We start from the raw sequence: 13,979 nt of genomic DNA, 5'->3' as shown, positions 1-13,979 counted from the left end.
GAAAAGTTCTCCATTAATTCACAGCGCACGGTTTCGACACCTTTTTTTTTCAACCTATCCGCGGAGACGTTCGTACGAGCCGCTTGAGGTGAGCGCTCCCTCAGCGGTAAACTATACTGCTTTCTCACCGAGCGGCTAATAATATATAATATCGAGCGGAAAGCTCCTCATTACAGCACCGATATTAGTAAGAGCACATGTGGAAAAGCAAGCGCGCTAGTTTTCCACACGAGCAGTTATTGCTAATAATAATTATGACAAAGCATTGAATCGATTAGCGGGAAATAAAAACGCGTCCCTAAACCACGCTAGTTTTTCATGTTCTGCATTGTTTTATAATGAAACCCAGAGAGCCAATTATGCAGACAACCGCCTTGCCTCTCCCGCTCCATTCAGAGCCGCTTTTTTGGCAGAACAGAAAGGGAAAATGGCGTTATTTTCCCTGCCGCCGCGCCTCCAAACAGCAGCAGTCGCTCAGGCTCCACATTGCAGGCTTCCGCTACGTGACAAAGGGGCTCCTCGCAGGAGCGAGCCGAGAGCGGCGGAGGGTGTGCCGGAGGTGCCGCCGCCTTTTTGATATTCAGATCGGCCTGCCTACACACAGCATTATGACACATTTGGATGATCGCATTGTGGGATTAAGAGGCTGGCTTGTCATTTTCAACAACAATACCGCGATTTAGGAATGCTATTTCTCACACTGCGCCTCGCATTAGCGCCGGGCCTAAGATTTACATAAATCTTTGTCTTAAGATGAAAGAAAGGTTTGAGACAATGAAGTTAAGCTTTAGAAATGAGGAGAAATGGGTGTGTGTGGGGGGGTGGGGGGGGGGGAGAAAAGTTTTATTCTAAATCACCCACTGTACTGTTGATACAAAGATACATTATGCCCCTCTTTTCCTGTCCCTGTCATGAAAGATGAAGAAGAGAAATAAGCATTAGCTGTACGGTACGGGAGAGCAGGCAGCGCAAAGCGCCTCATTCACAGCTGATTTAGTGTCGCATTCGCGCCGAATCGCTGTGCTCCTTAATCATGTTGCCTGTAGCAGTCATTGTGAAAACTGACCTAGATTGTTGTGCCTCCCTCACTGATTGGATTCATCCCACATGATTGCATATTGGATGATATTAAGACAGGAGATTGGATCGGAATTTGACCACTGAAGGCAATTAAAAGGGTGTCGCCGCGGCTCCCGCGCGACGGGCGATCCCTCCGAGCAGGTTGAAGTGCTCAAGTTGGGAGCGTCGTGCCTCGCGTCGCCTTATTTTATACACAGGATTGCGCTGCTTCATTATGTTATTAGAATAATGCCATTAACTGGGGAAGAGCTTACTCCACATACATTTAAACTTTCTTTTATTTTTTTAAATGATCTGCTTTAATTTTTTTCTATCCAATTTAAGTGCAGGAAAAACAGAGATGAACCCCTTGAAGATTTCATACATATTAAGGGCAAAATTCTGGCTAATTCTATTTTCATTGCAATTTCCATATTTAGAGAGTTTTCTAATGCTAATCTCCTGTGCTTCAGTATTTATCGACTGCCATTCACAGGGCCTGAGTCACAGGGATGAAGCGAACGCCGTGCGAACGTTTCGAATTTTCCGCCGGTACCGTATGCAAAATCGAGAGTGTACGTGGAGCTGCAGGCTTTGTTTACTGGAGGGATAACGGATCGCGTCCCCGGTAAACTTATTCTTGAACGACCCCGCGAGCCGAAGCACAGACCCCACACGAGGAAAGGTTCGCACGTACCGAGTCCCAGCACACACGTTGTGTTTGTCCACCGAATGGCGGAACTTTTTTTTTTGGTGGTCCCTGAAATATGCGGCGTTCATCCGGAGCCGAATGCATATGTCCAGCATATGCCTGGTTAGCCCCCTGCTGGGACGAGTTATTGGGTGATTAGAATTCCAATAGAAAGGCCCTTATTTACTGCTTCTCGCCCACGGTGGAGGGTCTGGCGGCCCTGTGTCTCCTGCAATAAAGGAAACAAACGACAGCGGCCAACATCCCACCTTGAACTGCCGAAAAGGTTATTTACATCTCGCGAAGTTATAATCAGGCGGCGCTAGATCATTCAGGCCTGACAGCTCCAGAGAGCAGACATCAGATAACACAAAGAGGAGCGCTCGTGCCCCCCGCTCCCGCCCGGCTCGTGCCCCCCGCTCCCGCCCGGCTCGTGCCCCCCGCTCCCGCCCCGCTCTCGGCCGGCTCCCGCCCGGCTCCCGCCCGGCTCCCGCCCGGCTCGCCGCGCCATGCTCTGGGATGTTTTTGTGCATTCTGTTGTGATCGGCTCCCGGGGTCTGGAGTCCTCGGGAACATGACATTGTAATCTTGGCCATGTTTTATTTATGGACCCTACTGAAGCAGATAACGGCTGTTTTAACAAACAAAGATGATTGCTTCAGGGGCCACTTGCTCGTCCTGAGGTAATTAAGACAAAGTAGCTCCCAGGGCTGGGGGTTTATGCAACCAGGCAGCTATTATTTCTTTAAAAAAAGGAAAGAAAGGAAGGTTTGCTGGAGACCAGTTTAAAAAAAAAAAAAAAAAAAAAAACCGGGACGCTCGCATTCAAAAGGTCCTTTGTCATATTTTATCTTCGGGTTAGCGTGCAGCCGTTGCAGCCTAGTGTCGCGCTGAACCTATTCAGCGCAAAGTGCAGGGGTCGTGCGTGTTGCTGTGCGCGCGCGCGTCGGAGCATATGCGCGCTGCGCACGTGTGCGTTTGAGTGTGCGGCTGTGTGTCTGTGACTGTGGGCGTGAGGGTGGGACCCCGGGCTTCTGAATCGGGTTTGGTTCATATATTGTGGGTGATAAATTGTTGAGATAACTACAGCCTGAAAGTACTTAGCTGGTTTAGAAGTAAAAAAAGAGTGCTTAGATAAATCCTGCTGCTCTACACGGGATTGCGGGCACACACCAGCAGAGAGGGGCTAACTGTTTATCTGAGACCTCTCTACAGACATGTTTATTTGTAAACCAAGCAGACAATATGAAAGCTAGGCTGTACAAAGGCCCGAGACTGCCAGCTGGCCAGCTTTGGGTGTTTACCCCCCCGACGGCAGCCCCTCGCAGACAAACACACACACACACACACACACACACACACACACACACACTCACCCACACTTGTGCACACACGCACACACATGCACACACAGAGGCGCAGTCACACAGGCGTACGCGCACTTGCAAGCATACGCTCGGACGCCCAGGCACGGTTCACGTACGCAGAGCAACACACCCGCAACTACGTTTAAGAACACACTCCTGCGCTCATACGCATAAATACAGCAGGTGTACGCTCACTCCCACAGTTCACGCACGTATCGTATACCCCCGCGATGTGACGCAGGCGCAAACGCACACACGTACGTGCACTGCCACACCCCAGATGGGTACCTTGAGCAGAGTGGGGGGCATTTCACCCCACCCCACCCCACCCCACCCTCCCATACAGCAGCAAAGTCTCTTTTCACGTTCGCATCCACCGACGTTCTATTAGGAGCAGATGGCCTTGATAAGGATAAACCTGTCTTGCAGACAAAATGCAAATCTCTGTTAATTTACTCTGTTGTTTTAATGGGGAAAGAGACTGCAGCATCGACTGATGGCAATCTACTCAACTCTGATTTCACATCGGGCATCAATTACTTCTTTTTCAGTCTATTTCATCATTCTTTCTCTTACACAGACACACACAAGACACACTCCCCTCTGACGCTCTGTGCTCGCAGTACACACTCATTCACCCACTGTTTTGTTCTCACAAAGCCAGGTGATAGAAAGGCAGAGTTGCTTTAACTGTGTTCCTGTCAGAGCCTTTCTCTGCAGACAAGACTCCATTAAGACTCAATTTGCGTCCTTTAGAGCCTGCAGCCACAGCCATGGTGTCAACTCGCCGCCATTAGGGCTCTATTTATGCGTGCGCTGTTATGTGTCACGCTTGATATCTGACCTTGTACCAAGGGGAAAGACGAACCTGTGCAGCCCTCAAGTCCGTGTGTATTTTTCCGTTAGCATCGCTATGGGTCGAACTCAGTCTCGTCACTGCTTTTTGTCCGCTCAGAAGAAGACGCCTAAAATTCTGTTGCTTGGTTCATTTATGACTTTTGGGCTTGCTGGGTTGAATGTGAACGCCATACCTACACAACATGGCTGGAAGCTCAGTGGAACACCATTCCATGACTCTCACGTAAGCATGCATGGCCATATGTTCTTTGGTTTCTTTTTCATCACCAAGGCCTTGAGACGATAAACATGGTTTAATTAGACTCTAATTTACAGAGTAATGAGCCGGTGTCCAGGAGGTTTATGCTGTGGATTCCACAGAAAAGTGTTGGCTCATTTCAGAGGACTGCTTTGAGCAGTGGTCTGCAGTGTTTGTCAGGGAAATGCCTTGCTAGTAATTACTTTGCAATTCCTTCTTGTTGAACCTTACACTGTGGTCACCCACTATCGCTTTGATTTAATTCCAGGTCACTGGAGTGCAAGGTTTATATATGTCAGTAAAACCTGGATGTTAAGAAAAAGGCATGAAAAGTTAATACAATTGTTGTAGCTGATTGTGAGATTCCTCAGAGACAGCCTTGAGGTGGCAAGCACTAGAGTGGTAGCTGGCATGGACCGCAGCTGAGAGGTACTACAGAGTCCGACAGGAGGCCCGCAGTGATTCTTCTATAATGATCCTGGTTTCAAGGCTCTCTGGCTCTAATTATAGTTGCATGTTTCACTGTGGATTCTCTCTTCCAACGTGCTGGTGTCACAGTAAACATGGACCACTGTAATCCTCATTAAAGGTAGGCTATGCCACTCTTTCATAATGTCCCAGAGAAATGCACAACAGTTCTAGTTTAGGAATAAGCCCAATAGAATGTGGGTGAACGTTTAATGTACTGTTGGCATTTACTACCGAATATCCTGGAGCCCTGCAATGCGTCCTCTCCAGAGCGTACCCTGCTTCACGCCCTATGTTTCCGGGACAGGCTGTGGACCACCATGACCGTGCACTGTGATTAGTGATGCTGTGTAAATGGATGCATGGATGATCTGCTTTCTGAAGCTGAATTCAGAAGCAAAAACTATTACGAACACATTTAAAAAAAAAAAAAAACCGAACACTTCCGTAAAATGGTACAAATGGTAGGCATTCCATTCTTTGAGTTATATCTTAGTTGGTGGTAATCCCCGTTCCAGCGTAGGAGTTGGACTCGCAAACACTGAGTTGCAGGTCCATGCCTGGAAGGAAAGCATCAGATATGAATTTCTTGAGTAGATTACCAGCTGTACATACTTGGCTCATAGGTTCACGGGTAAATGTTTACTAATAGGTACTTAATTCTGAGCAGACATAGAGCCAACACAGGCACCTGAGGCATGGGAATGTGTGAGGGAAGAAAGCAACAGAGGAAGGAGGAGCAACTAGCAGCCAATGTACACTAGGTAATCCTAATATGTGGGGCAGCCAGCGGCAGTGCTGAAGAAGAGGTGGAATAATCCAGACGAGTGAAGGTCAAACAATGGCTGTTGCCATTGCCATGGAAGTGTCCTAGGCAACATGGACTCAGCAGGGAGGAGGATGAGAGGCTATGTTTGGGCTGAAGGGGAAATGGGGAGGGAGACCCCAGGGAAAGGAGGTAGGGGGTAGGGGACTGAGGAGAGCAGCACCAGGAGGACTGTGAGTAAACAGATGCGGCAAGGAGACAGGGTCCTTGTAGCACAACCGCCATCAGCTGTGTGTTACCACAACTTCTTCTGGCAGATACTCTGCTTGGTTGAATAATACCAAAGCCATTCCAGTGTAAAGCCTAACCTCAATGAGGTAGGTATCTCTGAGAACACTGTGGTCTTGAGTCACTGCCTGATGGTCCCAAACTGTGTATGCGAAGTAAAATAATGGTATTTCGGGTCTCAGGACTGCACAGTTAACCCTATCCGAACCTGGCATCGATGCTGGAGCTTGTCGAGGCCCTCAGGCCCCCAGTCTGTACTGGAGATGGCAGAGGAGGAGTGCAAGAAAGTGAGGCCGCTATTGTGGAGCCTGCTGAAGCTGCAGTTGTTTGAGAGAAGTATGAAGCAGATGACTAATTAAAGTTTGTGGTACAGATGAAAAGTTTTGAGGCTAGTTTGACACAGGTCTTGCCATCTATCGGTTCAATGTGAGTTCATAACCTCGTTTGTTTTGATGTGCGAAACCATGGTGAATCAGCTCAGGTGGATTGTGGCAACTGCTCCCTGTTTTGTGGGGCGCTGGAGAGCAATGTGGTAAACGCCAGGGCCCCTTCGTGAGGCGGAGGAGTGTATAGGATTAAGGGCAGCTCAGAGTCTGGGCAGAGAGGGGTTAAGGTGAGTGCTGAGCTGATCTGCTCAGACCTGTTCCTAGGGTGCGTGCACTTCCCTGGGGCAGTCCGCTTGCTTCAGGGCCGCATACACAGGAAACCTTAGATCTCCAACCCGCAGCTCGGAGGTCCTGGCATTGAGCTTGCCATTGTTTTCAGTCCTTGGTCATTGCCAAGTCTCCTAGACAGCACCAACACCACCTTCTTTCCCTCCGATCTCTTGACTGCGCCCCGGGAGAAAGCAAGCCCTTTTCTGCCGCGATGTGACCTTAGCCGCTCGCAGCCCCAGCACTGGCTGCTCATCAGCACGACTCGGGTCCCCGAGGTGAGGTGCCCTTGTCCTGAGATGTTTTTAGAGTCCTGGGTTTGGTGTGATGGGAGGAGAGCCCACACACGCTGTTCCATATCCCGATCAGCCTCGATAAGTAAGACACCGCACTCGCCGGTCCGGCAAACGTGTCCCCGTATGTATATATATTATTCAAAGATAAAAATCTTCTGCTTTCATTGCCTGAGAACTGAATTATCATTATTTTTTCTCTATTGCTTGCATATGTGGCTGGGAGATAAGTTGACCTTTCCGAAATCTCATCCCCCAATCAGATTGAACGATTATTGCAATATTCCCACGTAGTCAGATTAAAAGAAAAGGCTGCTTGTGAGTATTCGGTGACATTTGTACTTACTGTACATACTCCATGGAGCCCCACCCAGACTACAGAGGGCTTCGCTCTCCTGTTTGCTCTGCACACAGCCACATTCCAGGACAACAAGACCAGACAGCGCACGTACTGATTTAATACACACTTTCACTTCCAAAAGCAACAATTTTTTTAAAGACAGGTCGGAGACCATTCAACGCGAGCAAACCCTACCTTTCGAAGGGACAAAGGAGTAAATCAATAGAATGGGGGGAGGAAAAAAATCTGCTAAACATGGGGTGCCCCTACTCATGTGAGGTTAGTTTACAAAAGAGCTTCTGGTTTGCATTACGCGTGGCATGCGTGTGGTTGCGGGAAACTGGTGCACTGTGCGTAAACTGGTGCACCGTGATACGTACGTGGTGTTCGGGTTCATACGGGCCTTGGAAGGTCAGACCACCTGAGAGGGTGGGAGGGGCTTTACACAGCGTGCCATTCATCTTCATAATAAAACACATCTCGTGTCTGCAGCCACGTCTATTAAGAGTCCCTCTCTCCCAGCGGCTGTGGTGCTCATTCCCAGCGCACACAAAGCCAGGGTCTACCTCTGATAATTAGGGTGATGAATAGGCCGCGGCTAGTAGTCTTCAGGGAGAATCCTACCTTGTACTCATTATAATGGCTGAAACTGGACATAGGCATGTCCTCATAAAAGGCTTACTTTTCGTATTTGATACAGACAATAATTATGTCATAAAAACATACAGGCTGTGAAAGTGTTGCCCCACGCTGAAATCTTCCCTCATCAAGAGCGGACTAGTTTAATTATAACCTACTTGATAACCGATCCTTTGCTGTGTGGTTTGCTGCCGTTAGGGAAGGGAAAGAAAGCGCTGGTGGCCACCACACATCCCTGCTGCTCTGTATTTAGCGGAATGCAAGTTGCCCTTCAATTCAGGTCTCACCTCCAAAATTAAATGATCAAAACTGCCAGGAAGTGCGACCTGCTTTAGAGTAAATACAGCCTTTTGCTTAAAACTCACCAGATAATAATTGCAGTGCTCTTTGGCCATTTTGTAGGTGACAGTAACCCCTCTGCCATCTGCTAAAGTAGTACAATTTTTTTTGATAACAAAAGGAAATATTGTTGGAGATCTGTTTTAAGATGGCAAATAAGAGACAAGAGCTGCTGCAAAATTCAGCTCATTGGAATGACACACAGCTCACTTCACTCTCTTGTGTAAATACACTTGCTTATTTACCTAACTTGTGCATTTACATATCTGCTTCAGTGTATGTCTGCATGTATTTTTGTGTGTACATATGTTGCATATTGAATGCCGCTGCCACGCAAACCCTCTCTGGAATTAATAAAGTTTCATTCATTCATTCATTCATTCATTCATTCGTTCATTCCACATGCAAATTCAGTGATTGACACTGAAAATCAGAAAAAAATTCCCTAGGTTTTGTAAAATATTTTTAAAAGTCATGTTTTTAAAGTATTGTATAAAATTCATTTTACCTCTGAAAACAAGTCAGCCCAGAATACGCACCACAGAATGAAATGATCAGATTTATCAAGAAACGTAACCTTCACTGCAGTAAAGACAATAGTTTTAATATTAGACATATTTAATTTGAGTCAGTTTCTATCGAAAAAATCAGCGGTGAACAATATCCCTTGCACTTTGATAAAAAAAACTCTACCCAGGGCCTGACATGCCTTCTCATGCCTTATCTTAATTTGAGATAAGGCCAAAGGTTTACGAGTGACAACCAAGTGTGAAGACAGACATCATGGACAGAACTTGGCAATATGGGTTTTAACTGAGCTGGTTTCGGCTTTCCCCAGAGCCCTGGAGCTGACCACAGTGAAATATGCAGTGCATTGATGGTGTTGCCAAGACATGACACACCATTTAGCTCCCACCACAAAAAATAGTAGTGTATAATAAAATAACTTGACACCCCTATATTTATATGAAAGCGGAAAGTTCATTGCTCTTGCAATGTAATTTTTTGCTTCTATGATACATTTCCAGTCTTTGAGTCATTCTTAATAGTGACATCTGAAGGGTTACAATTACACAAATACTGTGAAGAATATTCGATACACCATTAAATACCTTTTATAATCCAATCCACTCAACTGGCACAATGCCTTTGATAATTTCAAAAGTACAATCCGCTATATGTCCTGGTTATTAGGTCGTAATGTTTATGAGCCCAGTTAATGTTATGCTCATGTGTGGAGGAAGTTCAGACAATGATGAACACAGCATCAAAGTATATCACACAAAAAAAACAAAAGGCAAAAAGATTACGGGCACAGAGTTCATTATGAAATGTGAGACAGGAATGTACTCCTCTTCTATCACATGATGCCAGTGAAAATGTGACTCTGTCGCGGAAATAAACAGTAAATAACACTTTGATATGAAGCAAAGGCCAAACTGTGTGACGGTGCTGCCAATGAACAGGTCGAACTGGCTGCTGACATACGTGATGGCAATGACCGCGAGCATCTAAGACACACGTTGGCCCGTGTCACGTGGCGCGCCGCAGAAATACATGTATTTATAGATCTGTGAAGATTCTCAATCATCCGGGTCATGGTATATCTGAAAAACGAAGCTAAAACAAAGGCAACTGGACTTGCATGAGTTTTCTTGAAAACGTTTCACCGCTCATCCAAGTGGCTTCTTCAGTTCTAAAAGACTGGTGGGGAGTTTTGGTTTTAAACTTGGAACATCTATGGGTGGAGCCCATTGAGATCAAAACTCATGCAAGTCCACTTGCCTTTGTTTTAGCTTCGTTTTTTCGATGTATTTATAGAGGCATCGGGAACGCTGAAGGGTTAATATTACGTGCATAATTATATCAGACCAAACTATGAATCCACACAAAGAAGGGCTGTGTTGTAAACTTTAATTAAACTGCTGGGAAAAAAGTACAATTCAGCTGCTTGAAAACAGACATATAAATAAATAACGTGATAAATAAATAAATAAGCTGCCCCTCCCCCCTCGACATCGCACAAAAAAAACTGATTGATGTCCATGATGGGACAGATCCTTAATGGAGCGGCCCTGACAGTGATTGCTAAAGCCCATTTAACAACTGATGTTTTGTTATGATTGGACTTGTCATTCTTCCTTTACTGATTAAAAAGAGGGAGAAAACTAAATGCGCTTCACGTCCTTTGTACAGTTTTTTGCCTCGGCGAAAGCGATGGGTGCATATTATTGTGTCAATCCTACGGAAATGGTGGCATTCAGGGCGACGCCGAGACATGCACTGCCCTTTCCTCCCTCCGCGAAGTGACTTTACCGCCAAGTTTCTTCAAAAGGCCTTTTGAAACTGAAGGTCAAAAAGCAGAAATGAGCATTTGATATACAACTGTTTGCTTTGTACTTGCCGCTCGTATGTGACATTCTTGCGTGTAATACCAGAAAGTCAGAACTTCAGCCTGCACGGCACCTCCGTAATGCCTTTTATCACATTGATGTTAACACTTGTGACAGGGAGAGCTTATAAGGTCAACACATTTTTAGTTGCGAGACCCGGCAGCCAATCGGAGTTGGCGGAAGGCGTAGAGGTGCGCGGAGGTGCGCAACCTGGGTGCCTGACTTCATCCATGACGCGGCTACGGGGATGATTTCCAGGCGCGCATCTCTTTAGCGCAACTCGCTAAATGGATTAGTAGGCAGGCCGTGTCTGTGACTGACTGGGCACGGTCACGACGTGGTCCCTCCCACACGCACCGCCACGGGAGTGAGCCGAGTCCTACTTCTGCAGGAGGGTGACGTCATGTGAGAACTGCGCACAGCAAGCCTGCCATCTACTGTGGCCGAAGGGGGAAATATGGCACTCGGCACTTTTGTTACCGCGGCTCGGTCATAAATAATGTAGAGCGGCAGACAGCCAGGTGTTTTAATAGACTGTTGTAATCATGACGGAGTGAGATCAGCGTTTGGGCCGCCACGCTTCCTGAGCGACACTTTCGGTGACACGCTCTCCATAGACAAATCTCCGGAGATCTGTGTGGGCCGCTAAGCCGCAGAGAGCCTTCCTTTATTATTTTTATTATTCCTGGAATCAGCCGTGCTGCGTAGTCACCACAGGGCACTTTTACATTTTCTTTTTTATATTAAAAAGACAAATTCCATACGTGAGGCAATAAAAGGTTTGATCCAGGATGATTGAGGCACTGCGCTCTACGCCCTCCAGCCTGGTCTACACCTGTGTGCGACAGCGCGGGTGTCATGTGACACGGGCCCGGGAACGAAGGCAGGCTGGCGCTGGACTTGGATGGTAATGCCGAGATCGGCCAGAGATTACACTCAGCTCAGGAAGATTCGCTCGTGAGATTTAAGTATCTGCTTTCTCCGCTGGTAACCATGCCAACTACACTAGGAAGCGATTAAATTGCTCTGTGTTCCAAAATAGGGACCTTCAAAGGCCAAAATGGTAACCTGTCACCAGAACAAGCTAAGCTTCTCATCAGTTTTTAAACTTTCACTATATGTGGGGCTACTCGTGTTCGCCGCGACCACAAAGTCATTTTCATAGAGATACGCAGGGTCCCGACGTCTTGACGGTTTCGGGATGTGGAAACGCTCCGAATCAGACACCTTTATCCTTCCTCAACTGGTGTGGGTGTCCTTTTTGAGGGCTAAAAATAAGAATCGGGTAATTAGCCAAGAGTGTCCTCGAGGATCACGTCATAAATTGTCACAGTCCGTTTTTGGAAGTGTTCATCCTAGCTTTTGTTGGGTATTTATTGCAATAATACTTCAGTAATTATCTCACTGTCTGCTAAGGGCAACTTAAGAGTCTCCGATTCACCTGGAAGAGGTTTGGACTTTGGGAAGAAGGCAGGGCATACAACCCAACTCCACACATAATGAACTCATGTCCGAACAGCCCAGGCACCGTGTGGCAGAAGCTCTGCCTGCTGCGCCAACATGCCACTCCTTTCGGTAGTTATGTGAGAAATTTCCTATCTTAAAATGACCAAATCCATGAGAAGAAATATCAAAAATTCTATTTGCCAAACAGACCTTAGCAGAGGGGTAGAGCTCTCAGACATCCCTTTCAAAAATCAGTACAGAGGTTTGAGATATTTTTTAAAAAATTGTATGGTGACCAGTGCATGCAAAAGTGCTAAAAGGCCAAAAGAGTTAATTTATTGAATATATATCATTCTTAAACAACACTGCTCCGTAACACTGTGAAATGCAGAGACAACAAACATCATAAGACTAGTTTTTCCAGGTAGTTAAAGTTCGGTTTTCACCGCAGTAAATCAGGGTAAGTACCTTGCACAAAGGCACTACAGACAGAGAAGGGATAAAACATTGATTTCTTACGCTACACAGCACCTCTACCAGTGTAATGACCTCACACTTCACAGAGTGGAAGACATATAAACTGGTTGTGTGAACTTTATTTCTGTATCATAAACATTTGTGAGCCAAATTATGAAAATGTGTCCATCCATAGTATACCCAGCCTCATACTCTACGCTTCCTTGGTATACTCTGGACCTCCACGACCCTGCATTCATTATTGATAATGAAAAAAATATTTAAATGTGACATTAAAAGTCAAACTAGAAATAATTTTCATTACAAATATAAAATGTGTGGGGTTACCACTGTCATGCATAAAAATACCCTTTATTTTGGTATTTTAATTAATATTAGGTTGTACATTTTTCGTCCAAAAACTGTTTTTTTCATTACAAATAATGTTAATTAGCCACCTCACAATGGGAATTTAGCTAACAGGGTGATTTCGTGGAACTAATTAACCCCGTTACGTGAGGAATGGCCGTCATGAATGGAAAGTGCGCAACTCGTTGACCTGTACTCTATACAAATGCAACAAAAAAACACTGTTGGTGAAGCGTGCTGAGAAAAATTTCACGACAAAACACGTTAACTCCGGTGGAAGTGCTTGGTAAAAACAGTTTTGGTGTTTGGTTAAGTAAACTCATTCTAATATGTAACTCAGTCACAAAAGTTGGACCAAATTAGATAATCAGAAATGCTAAATGTTTTTCCTTTGGCTGGATAGATGCATAGCTTGAAAAGTGAGATTTATATTTTGCTGTGATTTGAATGTGGGAATTTTAGAATAGAAAAAGAACTATAACACATATAACTCCCCCTGAGCTGAATATTTCTTCCAACCAGCCTGTGCTGTGTCTTGCTTCAACCTCACACTGTAAGTGACAGTCAGATGCCCAGAAGCTATGGGACTGTGGGACATACCTGAGAGATGTGGCTCTCTCTCTATACGTCTCTCTGGTTTGAATGCAGAGTCTAGGCATGTTGGCAGAGATGAGACCTGGGTAGGAGCGGAACGAATGACCTGCAGCCCCTCTCAGCCCAGTGCACAGGCCCGGTCGAGTGACTCCACACACTCCACCTCTTGTATGTGGCCTGACAGTGATGAGGCTGAAGGGGAACTGTGGTGGAGAACACCATGGGTACCATGGGCAGTGTTGAGCTGTGAGCGACCCCATCACTTGCTGACACTGGCTTCAATGGCACCACATCAGCAGACTCCATTAACGACAGAAACAGATGCTTAATAATAAATATGGAACAACTAATCACTCTAATACTCATTCGGTCTGGCCCATGTTCTCTTTTAATTAAGACAGTTTTTTTAGATTAGGCTGGAATTCTGGTACCTTACTCAGTATTGCGTCCCTTTTCTTTGCTCGATGTGCTTAATCCTTTATTTTTCATTCTAGATTTTACAGACAGCTGATAGTAATGAGATGTTAACCTGAACTTCAAGGCTAATTCCCGCACATTTTTTGTATATTCTTTTATATTGAGTATGGAAAGTACAAACTATATTTCCCTTTATGCTTTAGAGCTGTATTAAATTCCCCATCCCCTTTTTAATTAAAAGCACCGTAAGAAGGAGAGACGCAGTACGTGCGCTGTGTGATCCTCAGCCCGTCGCCACATTAAGA

Source organism: Scleropages formosus, chromosome 15 (assembly GCF_900964775.1).
Source record: "Scleropages formosus chromosome 15, fSclFor1.1, whole genome shotgun sequence".
NCBI classification, from domain to species: domain Eukaryota; kingdom Metazoa; phylum Chordata; class Actinopteri; order Osteoglossiformes; family Osteoglossidae; genus Scleropages; species Scleropages formosus.
The sequence above is the reverse complement of the archived record's forward strand: the minus strand, read 5'-3'. Positions refer to the sequence as shown.